Source organism: Neolamprologus multifasciatus, chromosome 3, assembly GCF_963576455.1.
Source record: "Neolamprologus multifasciatus chromosome 3, fNeoMul1.2, whole genome shotgun sequence".
Classification (NCBI taxonomy): Eukaryota; Metazoa; Chordata; class Actinopteri; order Cichliformes; family Cichlidae; genus Neolamprologus; species Neolamprologus multifasciatus.
In genome coordinates this window covers 36541320-36556410 of record NC_140441.1, presented here as the reverse complement: position 1 = coordinate 36556410, position 15091 = coordinate 36541320, and the positions used below count along the sequence as shown (strand labels likewise).

Below are 15091 nucleotides of genomic sequence, written 5' to 3'. Positions count from 1 at the left end.
TCAGCCATTTAATGCTCATTAAAATGTTTTTACATTTAGTATTTTGATGATGTATACAGATCAGAAATCCGGGCACAGTCCTCCAACCAGGTAAGATGCTATTAAAAGGTAAAGGTTTCGATAATAGTGCATTTGTTTGGTATCAGATCGATATCAGATTTTTACGGCATAAAAGAGTCAAAGTTTTGGCCTTAAACTGAGCTTAGAGTTGAAGTAAAACGTACCTTGAACAGGTGTGATTAAGACGAAGGCAGATCACAGGATTAAACTGTGCAGAAAAGTGCAAGAAGACTCCTTAAAGAGCGAGCTGTACCCGCACATAGTAACAAGTGCAGAGACTCACAGAGCGACTCGGTCTCTTTTCTTCGAAGCGATTGCTGAGCTGCTCTCAGATGGCTTTTTTATACGCGTCACAACGCGCCATGCAACGTGCGTAATACTCATCAGAAAAACTGTTTGGAAATTCTTGTAACCGCAAAAATACCTGCGCTCGTCTTAATTTTAAATCATTTGCTTCTTGTTTGTCCAGTTTAAGTCCCACAGCTCCAGTTTGAGGCTGTGGGCACAACATCTAGAAATTCGCTTTGATATCTTTGTAAATGTTTATAATTTTGTTGTTGTTAATGAACATTACACAACAAAATGAAAGTGGGCTCTATGCGCCTTGATCTAATAGCTTACGACAGCCACTGAAGGTAGAACACAATAAGGGGCAACGCTTGGAGGGTATAAAATTCCGAGAATAAAATACACAATTTTGACAATAAAGTGGCAAATTTATGGCAAATAAAAACTTGTGATTTTTAGCTTAGTATCGCCACATTATCATAAAGATCCGGTGTTTATAAAGACGCGTTGAATTGGGTCTGTTCAGAAAACAATCAACTGATTTGGATGACGTCATAACCTTTGCACCAAGAACTACACAACGGAAAGATACCAGGTTATCACGTGGTAGGTTATATGAATGTTTGACGTGAATGTTGAAATCCTGTTAATATAAGAATGTTAAAATGAGCATTCTGCGTGGACCTGTTTCCTCCTGGCTGAAGATGACGTTGTCATAGTTATTTTTAGAGGATTAGTCTATTTTTAGTTTAGAGTTCATTATACTAACAAGTCGTATCAATGATGGGCCAAAGTTCAGCACGTGGTTAAAGTTTGTAATCCAGCCAGGGTGTAAATATCACTCAGCAGCCAGCCGTAAAGCTGAAGCAGGAAGCATCAACACATAAATCTACTGTACCTGGCTTAAATCACAACACCACCTCTGACTGAAAAGCTGTAGATTTTTCTTGTTTGCACAAATGAATTCAGATTCACACTAATTCTGTTCACAGCTCCAACAAAATGAGGAAGAGGAGGGTGAAACACAATTAGATTGAATTACAATTGGATGGAAGTCAGGATCAGAATCAGAATCACAAAGACTTTATTTATCCCCAAGGGGCAATTAACATACAACAGAGCAGCATGGCGTTGAAGATGAGGACAGGACATAAACAGGCAATAAGAGTGAGATAATAAATACACAGTATATACACAAATTACACAGTTTTAGAATTAAAGTGACTGAAAGGTGAATAAACAACTGTAAGTGAGTAAAGTGTCTGCAGTATAAAAAGACTGTAGTTTATGTTTCTGGTGTGGGGAATGGTCTCGACGACCTTGTAGTTCACCTACGAAAATTACAATAAACCAATAATATATGTCTATGTGTCTCTATGCATTCTCAATCATCCAGGAAAGTAAACCTCCAAAAGTTGATTCTGTTCATCTGGACGTAGCGTTTTCAGTGGGAGAAACATTTCGTCACTAATCCAAGTGACTTCTTCAGCCTCACCTGACTGCAGGTTTCCCCAATCTTATAAACAGTACATTTGCATAATGACTGAAACCAGCCCACTGAAGGAACAATGGGCAATTGTTTCTTGATGGTTCTTTGGGGCACCTTTAAAACCCTTTAAGACCTACCATAGAACCAAGTCCGCCAGAGCTTATATTATATTTTTACATGCTGTGGAGCCATTTTTGGGAGCATTTCAAGTTGCTATACATCAATACAACCATTATAGCCCAGATTTTAATAATATGTCTGCATTAAGTGCATAGTAATTACATAAATTGCAAAAAAGTGCAATTAACTACAAAAAAATTGAAAATCGTTTTTGTTTTTTTAACATATATTTCTAGTTAGAGAAATTTAAGAGGCTTATCCCTCAAAACTGTAAATACAAAAAAGTTGCACAAAATAGTTTCCCACCACAGGAAATTTATTTTGAGTGTCTTCATAGTTTTATTTTTGAAATACACCAATTTTTATACACTGCAGGAAAAATGAAAATAAATATTATAATGCAAATTTGCAAAAAAAGCAGCATATGCATCAAAATAAACTATTTCCAGCAGTTCAATATGAGTCCTAAGCATCCCAGAAATGACACAGAAAGTCATAAAGTCAAAGATAACTTTTAAAAACACCAGTATAGGCTCATGAGGCCATATGGTAAAAAAAAAACTACATTTCTGTGAAAATGACGTCACTTCCGGTTTCGGGCAGGTAATGGCGGACATGCAAAAGTTCGCGCTGACGTCTATTCCAATGTAGGAAGTGTTACAAACAGCTGATCGGATCAGCAAAGCCTGTTTCTGGAATATTATGTTTTTGTTGCTGCAAGCGCTTTTTATGCAGTTTTTGCAAAGCTATATGTGGAAGGAAACTGTGACCTAGGACAAGCATATGGCATAAGATGTAAGTACAACTCCTCCGGTTTCATATGCAAAAAAAATTATTGCGCTAGCTTACGTGGTTGTAGAGCTACCGGGATTTAAAAATAGTTACGCAAAACAGAGCGTGCCCGCTCTGACCGGTTTTAAAGGGTTAATGGTTCTTCTATGGCATCAGTCTAAAGAACCACTTTTGGTTCCAGTTGGCATCTTTATTTTTCTGAGTGAAGAACATATTTTAATATTTTTCTTTAGTTGCTTTGTTACTAGCAGACTGTCAAAATACATTATTTGTCCACATTCCTTTGGTTGATCCTATGAAAAATGCCAAAGATGACAGGGTTTGACAGACATGAAATAGTGTTTTTATTTATTTTATTTATTTTTTTACTGAATTTACGTTATTTATTTAACGTAAATTCAGTAAAATCATAATTCACGTCGGCAGCAATGACACCCGGTTACGCCAATCGGAGGTCACTAAAATCAATATTGAATCGTGTGTAACTTTGCCAAAACAATGTCGGACTCTGTAGTTTTCTCTGGTCCCCTCCCCAATCAGACCGGGAGTGACATGTTTAGCCGCATGTTCTCCTTAAATTGCTGGCTGTCTGAGTGGTGTCCCAGAAACGATGTGGGCTTCATAGATAATTGGCAAACCTTCTGGAGGAAACCTGGTCTTGTTAGGAGAGACGGCATCCATCCCACTTTGGATGGAGCAGCTCTCATTTCTAGAAATATGGACAAATTTATTAAACCCCCCAAAATATGACTATCCAGAGTTGGGACCAGGAAGCAGAGTTGCAGTCTTACACGCCTCTCTGCAGCTTCTCTCCTCCTGCTACCCCTGTTCAGTCATGAGTAAAGAAAGAAAACTGGTACATGTTGTAAGAAAATCATCTGTGGCTAATGAAGAAATGAACAAAAGGTGTGGCAAAACGGTGATCCGGGATTCTTACTGAAACAGTACTTTTGAGATGTTGAGGTGAGTGCTAGAAGGTCACAGATGTCTGGTGGAAACAAAATGTGACATTACACACCTGCAGTCAGCTGATCTACGAACTCAAGGAATCTGCAGTTGTGATACATTCGAACTTCATCAAAATCTCACAAATCTGCACTTTTGTCTGAATAAACTGGTCAGGTGGGGTTAAAACAGTGGCAAGTCTGGCACCTTAAACTGTGATGAGGTCAAACAAAAAAGCCAGACAGATTTATTACTGCAAATTACCTACATGACATTGCAACTATTTATAGTTGCATTTTTTGTAGATGTTTATCTACGTCAGAGGTATCTATGACGGGCCGTACAAGCCAAGTTTCATTCTTTCTCTCTCACATAGTTTTATTTAAATTTTTATATTTAGATATTTTTATTCTCATGTTTACACATATTTAACACACACATTGCAATATTGTGCTCTCTTATACATGCATTTTAATCTACGTTTACACATTTTCACTCTAACATACATGCATTTTCATTTATGCATTCCTACATTTTGCTCTCATTTACATGCATTCAATATGCATTTTAATCTTACAAATATTATATGTCTGTAAGAAGAGAATGCATACATGTCTGAAGAAAATATATGTATGCAAGAGAAAAATGTATGTGAATGAAAGAGTATAGTCATGGAAACAGAAGGCTGGGTGTCTGTACCGCTGTGATTGGCTGAGAAGCACGCGCGGGTCACTTTCAAGTGTCTTACAGCATGGAGGGGGGAGAAGAAGCTTCAACTTTTGCCACAAAACCAGCCAATCACAGACTTGGATGCAAAAATATCTGATTAGCTGTTTTGGTCTCCAATCAGCTCGAAATGACGAAATGCAATATCCTAGAATCCATTTCGTCCAAAACTCAAACAAGGCAGTGACAGAGGAACACAGAGTGGCGGAGTTTGAAATATTACTCTTTCTGGGTCACAAAATAAACTTTTAAGATATTTTCATGCGAGAATGGTGCTGTGTAAACTTCAAATACCTGCTCGATCCATCAACACATCACATATTTCCATAAGTGCTCTAATGTTTTTGGCATCCAAGTCTGTGATTGGCTGGTTTTGTGACACAAATATAACGGTGTACACAAAGAGTTGAACGCGCACGGGCAGAAATGTTGAGAGCGCGAGCAACACATTGCGAACGAGCGCAAATACAAAAACTGAGCGAGAGGGGCTGCTATTGTGTGTGTGTGTGTGTGTATGGATAATAGCAAACACTGAAATACATTTTTCGCACGCAGCAATGAATTTTGTTCACTCAAATTCAGCTTTTCTTCTTCCGTTTCCATTAAACTCATTCTGTTTCCACTATACGCTTTCATTCACATACATTATTCTCTTGCATACATATATTTTCTTCAGACATATATGCATTCTCTTCTTACATACATATATTATTTGTGAGATTAAATGCATATTGAATGCATGTAAATGAGAGCAAAATGTAGGAATGCAAGTATAAAGTATATGTGTGTGAAAGAAGAATGTATGTGTGTGAGAGTGAAAGAATGAATTTTGGCTTGTACGGCCCCTCATAGGTATCCGTCCATCATTTGTATCATTTTTAGCTTATTTAAGTCAGATGTCATTCCTGTTCATTTTGAAATCTTCTGTTTGATTTTTCACTCCAAATACACAGCAACACCCAAACAGAACCACTCCTGCTCTTAAATCAATGCCATTAGACCATTGTATCCAGCACATTTTAATGACTCTACTTAATAAATAACACAACCTGTGTTTATGTTAGAGTTCACCAAGAGGAAGACCCAAACATACAGAGGCAGATAGGCAGGATAAAGTGAGGGGAATGAAGCTTAAACTGGAGGGCAAGAAGAACCAAGTGAATCAAAAAACCAAACAAAGTGGAAATACTTCATCTTTAGCTCGAGTGATGTTTGGAGATGTTATTTTCAAAGGTCTGGGTGTTCTGCAGAGCATCTTCAGCTTTCAAACTAGTCCACTGTGGGGTTTGGAAACATTTGATCTGAATTTACATTAAATGTTTCAGAGAGAGAAGCACAAAAGCTGCTAAAATAAGCTATTTCCCCTTCACATAATTCACAATGAGCCAGAAAAATTACAGAGAAACAGGAAACAAAGTGATCATGGAGGCCTTTTTTTCATCAACATAGTGAAACAACAACAAAGCTTAACTTGTGGCCTTTGGCACACAACAGCATTGACATTGTTGAAACTGGAAGCAGGAACTTGGTGTTATTAAAATATGACTGTCAAAGCTGAAACTGCTGCTGTCAGTGAGTTTATGACAGTTTGACAGAACCATTTACAACAAGTTACAACAAAACAGCCGTATAAAGACTCACAGGATAAGCAGTGCAAACAGAAGGCTGCATTACAAACATATGAACCCTTAAACATGAGCTCAAAAGTTTGTCCTCTTGTTTTTCTGCTCTCAGTCAGTTCCTGTTTCACTGAGCGAGTTAATATTTTTATACTGACAGAAACTGACATCATGCTCAGAGTTTTGTCGGGTCGCAAATTTTGAAGCCAATATGATAACCTTATCCCACCAACGCTGTGGAGGTCCAACTTTTCAGATCCAATTACAATCAAATCACTCAAAATGATCCTCTGGAAAAGAGCAGAAATCTTAGAGCAGAGTTTATTAAACATCGTCATACGAACAGCAGAACAGTACATTTAAAAGCGGAAATAAAACACAGAAAGCAAGCAACCAAAAAGCGAAGCAACCCCAGGGTGTCGAGCCTTAAAGCACAAACACACACAGAAGACAGACAGGAAAGAAGCAGCAGAAAGAAGAGAGAGAGCCAATGCATATCAGACTCATCTTATATAGGAACAGGGATCACCCCTCCTGTACCCTTTCATCCTCTTTTTTCCCTCTTCATCTTCCACTTATGATATACATAACCCCACACCATAACTTCTTGCAGAACAATCTCTCATCCATCACTGCATTTGGTCCGTTTGACAGTTTCATGGCCAAAGTGAGTCTGAAAGTCTACAGAAAGGCAGTTAATCCATCTAACACTTTCCTTGGGCACGCATGCTGGATATAAGCTGCTAGCCATGCTGAGTAAGGGTTGTTTTTTTTTCTTATAGGTGTTCAAGGGGCTCATGTTTTTCCCTATAGCTACTCGAGAAGCCCGCAGGCCCTTGCTTGGCAGCCATCCAAACAACTGCATGCCTCTGTTGTACAGCCAACTAAAGAGCGGCCCACGCCATGAAGCACACCAGTCAAACCCCGCTGCCTGCTTCTGCTGCACAGCCATCTCCAACCACTGCGTGCTTCTACTGTACAGTTAAATGCAGCTGCATGTCAAGAAGGGTCATATGCAAATACCTTAGCAGTACCCTTTGTTGGACTAGTGACAGTAGGTCAGAAAGGGTTACATTTTTAAGCAGTATTAATCAACATGTGTTCACACAATAAGTGGCACAATATTTTTGTAAGATACTGGGAGATATATATGACCTAAATATATGGGTCATGTGATTTGAACATGCAGGTTAAATGCTTAACACAGTGACTCCATATATAAACACTTCATTGTGAGCATGCATAGTATATACGAGTGTATAACAATAATTCATTCACATTTACATGCCAGTTTTTTGGTTTTTTTTGGTTCTTTTTGCTTATTTCCATTTATGTGTTTTTACTATTGAACATTAATAAAGTAAAAAAAGTTGACTAGAATAGATACCGGACAACGAAAAACGAAAAATCACGCTCTGCTGTTAGTACAGCAACACACAAAAGCTGAGAAAGCAGTGATGACAGACTGCTTAAAAGCTTATAAAGATGTCATGTGGAAATAAAAATAGGAAATTACACACCTGCAGTCGGCTGATTCACAAACTCAAAGAATCTCTCAAAGATGCAGTGTGAATCATGTCACATTCACACTTTGTCTCACAAATCTGCACTTTTCTCTTGATGAACTGATCTGTGAGCTGCTGCAAGACCAGTTTAGCCAGTTTGGGCTTTAAACAGTTGCAAGTTTAGACTGTTAGACTGTGTGCAGATAAGACAACGATAAAGATAGATTCAATTGTCTGCTGAGGTAAAGTAAACAAGCCCGAGACCTGTCACTGCAGGTGAGTTACATCACAAGGCAACTATTGCTACTCAAACATGGATTTTAAATGCGTTGTAGAGCAACACACAGCGACACTACACATGAGTGGGTTTTAAATGCACTGTAGTTCTTCAAACTCCCGACAACCCTCAATGTCTGCATGCATTTAAAACTGAGAGGTGGGCACCGGCGCCAGAGGTGAGGTTGAATACATAGACCGTCCTCTGGATGCCGTATAACGTGCCCGCCCCCAAGGTCCTATATGTATGTGTTATGAGAGTGTGAGTAATGTGGATATCTAGATTGTGAAGTAAAATTGAGGCACAGGCAGCCAGAATGCCTCCCCTGCACCCTGGTGACACACCTGCACCCCAAGGCCCTGCATGTGTGGGTGGGTGTGGTGGATGGGAAGAGGGAGGCAGTCGGGGATGGGGAGGGAAGGAAGGGAGGGCCAGGCAGCCCCTCCCTGGGGCCAGCTCCCCCCCTGACCCCACTAGGCACCCACGTCCTCTGGAACCCACCAAGGCCAGTGGGCCCAGTCCCATCCAGACCCAGGCCACAGTAGCAACACCACCAAGTCCCACAGAACCTGGGGCAGCCCACCCAACCCCACCGCAGAGTATACTGTACCCACCCCATCCAGTTGTTTTAAACACACTGGAAGTGGAGCAATCAAAGCTAAAGTGAAGCTGCAGAAAGTCTTAATGATGACAAGGAAAAAAAGTAAAAAGATGGAAAATTGTTAAAGTAGTTTTTGCTTCCACAGAACTCGGAGCACACACACATTAAATAAACACAGACGCATCCATTCACAAACAGCTGATTAAGAAATGAAGGTGTTATTTGAAGAATGCTTGTTTTTCCACATTTAATCTGCTGTCATTGAAGCAGTACAGACCACAGTGGAGCTACTTCCACAAAAGAGATCTTGAAATAGTTTCCATTTATACAGCAGGTAAAATAAGCATTGAACACGTCACCAAGTTTGTAAGTAAATATATTTCTAAAGGTTCCACTAACATGAAATTCTAACCAGATGTCAGTAACAACCAATCCAAACATGCAAAGAAATTAAAGCATAGATGTGCATAAAAAAGTTTAAGAAAAAGTATTTAATCTGCTCCTCTATAGAGGAACTAGTGGGGTGCATTACATGGGTGTGATTTTGGCCCATTCTTCCACACAAACTGTCTTCAAATTTGGGATCATCGTCCTGCTGAAGCATCCACTCTAGTTTCATCTTCATCGTCCTGGTGGATGGCAGCAGATTTTTATCAGGAATGTTTCAGTGCATTTTTCCATTCACCCTTCCTTCAGTTACATAAAGCATGCAGTGCTGTATGGTTGCAAATTCGAAGGAATGACTTATTACCACCATTATTAAAAGCTCCTAAATGTTAATAAAACTATGCAGTTACTGCGGCTGACACTCCCAGCGAGGAATCCAGATTGATATCACCTGCCAAAGTTCCTTCACTCCTTCTGAAAGACTCTCTAACCGCAGGATGAAAACCAGTTGTGTTGCATTCTGGCTTCGACAGTGATGTCATCCATGAAGAACAAATGCGACAGTATTGCTTTAATGGCTTGTTTCCGTTCCAAGCCTTTCCAACCTGCAATGTGTAAAACTTTCAGGAAAAAAACTGTTTCTTATGCAATATTTTTAAGGGCTAATCCAGCTCTCACACTGGGGCAAAGCTGGCATACACTGTGGGCAGTTTGCTAGTCTACTGTACACTCATGCACTCACACTCTTGCCAGCAGGTGTGATAAGACCATAAAACACGCTGGGTGACTCATCTTCCCGAATTACCGTATGGATATATGGGGTAACACAAACCCACAACAGCCACTATGCACATTAAAAAAAAACAAAAAACAAAAACCCCCAATAATGATAGTTAAGGTTGGACATCTGGAGTGCTCAAGCTCATATTTTTAAGATCAAGGATCTTGAAATTTGTGGATCTGGTAAAATTTAAAACTGGTCGAATAATGTAGAAAGTAGAGATGGCACGATACCACTTTTTTATGTCCGATACCGATACCGATATCATAAATTTGGATATCTGCCGATACCGATATGAATCCGATATAGTGTGTTTTTTAATCAGTAAAACTGTTTTTTTTAATATCTTGCTGCTTTTTGTATAAGTTCATACTCAAGTTAAAAAACAACAACAACACTAAAGCTATTCTGTTATACCTGTATGTAAAAAAAACACACTGCACCCAAAATATTTCATAGATCAGCAACACTGATCAATCTAATAAAGTTAAACCTACCCCATCCTCCCTATTCTGGTATTTTAAAGAGTACTTAGCAGAAATATTAAGCAACCTAACTAATAGGGTTGCAAACTCCCAGCAAAGAAAATAGGGAACCACCCTCTTCCTTATGATGCTTAATCAATGTAATCAACTTTAATTTGATGCAGGGTGAAAAAAATTCACAGAAATAAATTATTTTTCAAGAATAATTAAATAGATTCAACATCTTTCTTCAACAGAATTGCAGACTGCACAGATGGTACCTTCCCAAAGGAAAAAGTACTACTACTAAAAAGTACTAGGGTATATTAGACTTAACAGTTACTATATACAGTAATGGACTTCTATACATTTTACATCAGATTAAAACTTTGGGTGTAAGATTCAGATAATTATTAAATAATTAAAAACTAGATATTTTAAATGAGAATAAGAAAGAAAAGTATGTCTTTGTGCCCCCTTTTGCCTGTTCATGCCCTATCGGCCCCCCTGGCTAAACTTTGCTAGATCCGCCCCTGCACAGTTACCAGCCGTCAGCTGCATAGAAAAAGATCCTGGTCTAGAAAGTAATATTAAATAAATTCTAACAACAGCTTATCAAGCTTAATAGTGCTGCTGTTTTTCAGCCGCTGGTTTCCTCTTTCTGGTGAGAAGTGGGCCAAAAACAAACAAGAGAGACGGACTCGCGACAGAAAAGCCGATCAGCTGATCATTAAGCAGTTTCACGATTGAAGTAGCAGCAAGAAGAGAGAGAGAGAGAGAAAGGCAGTTGCTCTATATATCGGTTGTTAAGCTTAACGCGGGAATGCTTTACAAACATTCAGAGATGAACTTACACACTTGCTTTACTTCTCTCTGAGATAACTTCCTCGGAGATGAAATGTTTGCTAGCAGGCTACAAATACACACAGCCGCTCTATCACGTGACCACACTGCTCCGGCTCGCCATGTCGCCAAGTTTTGTGAGGTGCTTTTTTTGATATTTAATGGATCGGATTACATTTTTTATTTCTCTCCGATATCCGATCCAGTAATTTAGGTCAGTATCGGACCGATACCGATACGTAATATCGGATCGGTCCATCTCTAGTAGAAAGCAAGAAATAATCTCTTACCAGAAAATATTTCTTAAACATTTGTTCACAGACAGACTGCGGAGTTATTGTTAGGGCGCCTGGGTCGTCGACCCGGTGGTTTTGTGTTTTTGGTTCTGGGTTTATTATACTTTTAGCCTTCTTCATCTAATGGGTTATAGTGTTGTGCTGAGTTTAGGTTCTCTGCGTGGTTTATGTTAGAGTTTTAGTCTTTTGGCTTCAGTCTGTGTTCCTTAGTTGCTGTGTATCCCCTTATCAAGTTCGCATCTGTGTTACATTTCCTGTTTTACTTTGAAGTCTGTCTCATGTTAATGTATCAGGTTTTGCTTCCCCTGTCGTATTAGCCCTGATTTGCCCCAGCTGTGTTTCCCTCCTGTCTCTCATTCACTGATTGCTCCCTCTGTGTATTTGAGCCCTGTGTTTTCCTCTGTCTGTGTTGTGATCTACCATCTTACCATGCTGTGTCATCTGCCTGTCAGCCTGTTTAGTTTTTTTGGTTGTGTTTGCAGTAAATCTAAGTTTGAATTTACCTTCCTCCTCTATAAGTCTGCACTTTGGGTCCTATCTCGCTTGCACACAGCTGTCACATGACAGTTATGAGTTCAGGGATGAGCTGAGCTGTATTTAAAATAAACAAGGGACGAAGTGGGGCATTAAATATTTATGTGCTTATTCTGAATATTAAAACTGATAATTGTGTATAATTATAGATTTTATAAACAAACAGTTTTGGTAAGGTGTATAGTTAAGTAATCAAAGATCAATGGATATCTGCATATATTGATGTAAGTGGCACAGATATTGAGTCATGTCTGTTTATATTGTTAGTGTCATGGTTTGTTGTTTAACACATTTCTGCCATAAAGCAGCTCCTCTGCCTTAAAATGATGTGCTAAAACAGATAAAAAGAAACATACATTATATCATCACCAGCTCACATGAAAAAATCATCAACATCACATTTATATGGTTAGTTACATCTGAATATATAAAATCAAGTCACCCAATGTGAAACGAAATAATGTTGCCCTCAGATCTGGTCAGAGTCGACCCAGTGCAGCACAGAGCCTGTTACTGCCTTGTTTCCAGCATAACCGTGACTATAAACTGTACTGTATCTATAAACATTTGATATTTTGTCTTTGTACAATCTTCACACCACCAAAAAACAAACAAAAAACAAAACAAAAACACACACATTTAAAAATAGCAGCACAACAAGTGATTAAAAATGTCAAAGTTATTATGCATCAAACACCTGAAGTGGTTTTGGTGGCCAAGTTCATGCAGTTAAGGAAACTGGTTCTTATTTGTCATCATAATTACCTGATACTAAACAATACAACAACTGTACAGACAGTTCAGCTATTATTATCATACTGTAAACTCACGCAGGTAGATTTAACAGGATGCTGCCATCTACTGGCTGATCTGCACTAATGCTATTTGTTAGAAATCAGATTTTTGACAGGTGTGATGACGTCACTGAAACCTCAGGTGAGAATGTGGGTGTGACACAGGATCCAAGGATGGACACGTCAGCTTTGCCGTTTTAGCAGTGCTTTTATTGACAGTAGTGATTAGTACGGTTTCGGGCTTCTGTCCAGGAGGCAGGCACTACTCTGACTGTCACTCTCCCGCTCCGTCTCACTGCAAGACATCAAAAGAGAGTTTCCATTCATCGATCCAGTTCAGCACACCTGCTCTTTCCCACCTCTGCTTCGCCCTGTGAGCTCACTGCGTCACCCCCCTTTTGCAGCAGGCCAAAGACCACACGTCCGCCACAGTGGGAAAATGTTTTTTTTATCATGCTGTCCATCTCATCTACTCCTCCATTCATCTTACATTTAGTCTGAGACTAAACTAAATCAATTTCTAGAAAACTGTGTTTTCTGTTCTGGTAAATTAACTCAGTTCTCAGATTTGGCCCATATCTCCTGACTGTACTGTATATAAGCAATACAATGAAAGAATGATTTTGTAAACTGTAAAGACTTTATCTTTACGTCTGGTCTCGTCATTCAGATTTGGTGGTTGGAGACTTCCAGGTTGCTGAGTTGTTTCATTCTTCTCAGGCTTTGATTCTAAAATAAAGTAAAATAAAATATTGTTTAATAAATTGTTTTATTAACTTAAAATTGATGTAATGTAGCAGTGAATTAAGCTGCTTTCGGCTCTGTACACAGTTTTAGTTTTATTTTACCAAGTGGAAACTGAACACTGAAACGAAACTGAAACATGAAACCAACAACGAAGAACCAAAAAACAAACAAACTGTTGTGATGAGAGAAACAGTTTGTAGCTCTTCAGTGTTGGTTTCCTCACATGTCCTGATGAAGCTGCTCAGTAACCGTGTCACTGAGGTTGGACACTGTAGATTTCTGTGGTTGACTCAGACTCTGAGGCCTCCTTCAGGGATGTTACCTGGACCAGTGTTAAAAAGTCCAACTTAAAGCAGAAATGATCATGTTTACAGTCTTTTACATGAACCAGTGTTGGTCTCCATGGATACTTTTACCTTCATATCATCTCTGTGGTTTGTTTGTTACAGCTATGTTACTGTACTCAGCACTAATTAGCAGGTGTGTCTGAGTGATGCAGTTTATGGATGTAATTTTCTAACTACATTGTTTTTCTGGTCATTTTTGTCTGGTATCGGAAACTCCATCAATCAAACAGGATATTTATAAAGACACAGTTTTTATGAAGGGGGAAACTATCTTAAGAGAGCTTTTTTTTTTCTTTTTTTGCTTTTCTTTTTCTCTCTTCAAGACATGAAATGTTAGGTTTATGAACACCAATCTCAGGATCCAACCTTGATCTTCTTTAACAGCTCACAGTGATCACATGTGTATAAATGAATTGTCTTACCAGAGACGGTGACTCTGCAGCTGTTGTAGCCGCGGTTACAACAGCTTTTTTTTTTTCAATCATCCAAAGCTGTTTAACTTCTAGAGAGAATCGCAGCAACTACATGATGAAGCTTTCAACTCCAAGACAAACTAAGACAGTTTTCATGTAGTATGAGAAAAACCTCGACTGGGTGTGACACAGGCCCTGTGTATTTTTTACGTTGCAGTATTTTATATATTTTATAATATTTCTGAGTCATATTATGCTTTACTTATGTTAAGATTATAAAGCTGAAACAATGATTAGAAACGTTTCTGTTAGCAGCACCCAGCAGTTTGTCTTCTAACCCTTTCTTATTTCCTGATCCCAGCGTCAGATACAATTAAAATACTGATTCTTTAAATAACATCACTTTTCCATGTTGAATCCCTCTTTCATACTGAGTTATTGTCACAGCTGTGTGGAGTGTGGAGATACAGGACACAATAAGTAAGTAAGTAAGTAAAATTTATTTATATAGCACATTTCACAGATAAAAATCACAAAGTGCTTCACAATAAGATCAGACATACAAGTTAAAATTAATTAAAAGCCCGTTTGTATAAAAATGTCTTCAGCTGCTTTTTAAATGAGTCAGTAGAGTCTAGACAGCGTAAAGACAACGGCAGAGAGTTTCACAGCCTAGGTGCCAGTGCCTGAAAAGCCCGATCCCCACGTGTTTTAAACCTAGTACGTGACCACCAGTAGCCTCTGACCTGAAGACCTAAGTGCTCGGGATGAAGCATGAGGTTTCAACAGGTCAGAGATATACTGGGGAGCTTCACCGTGCAGAGCTCTAAAAGTTACAGCTAAAATTTTAAAATGAACCCTAAAATTTACAGGCAACCAATGAAGAGAAGCCAAAACTGGAGTAATGTGTGACCTCTTGTTTGTGCCAGTTAAAAGTCTTGCCGCTGCATTCTGTACAGACTGAAGGCGATCCAGAGCTGATTTGTTGAGACACGTAAAAAGACCGTTACAATAATCCAAACGAGAAGAGATAAAAGCATGAATAATCATCTCAAGTTCTGCC

At 38.9% G+C, this 15091-nt stretch overlaps 1 long non-coding RNA gene across 1 annotated transcript; it reads left to right on the top strand.

The window, feature by feature from the left end:
* The first annotated feature begins 14373 nt into the window (after positions 1-14373).
* Positions 14374-15065, top strand: LOC146522921 (uncharacterized). Its single transcript, XR_014871175.1, has 2 exons — positions 14374-14817; positions 14901-15065. It is a non-coding gene; the product is annotated as an uncharacterized LOC146522921 (long non-coding RNA).
* Positions 15066-15091: the final 26 nt, after the last annotated feature.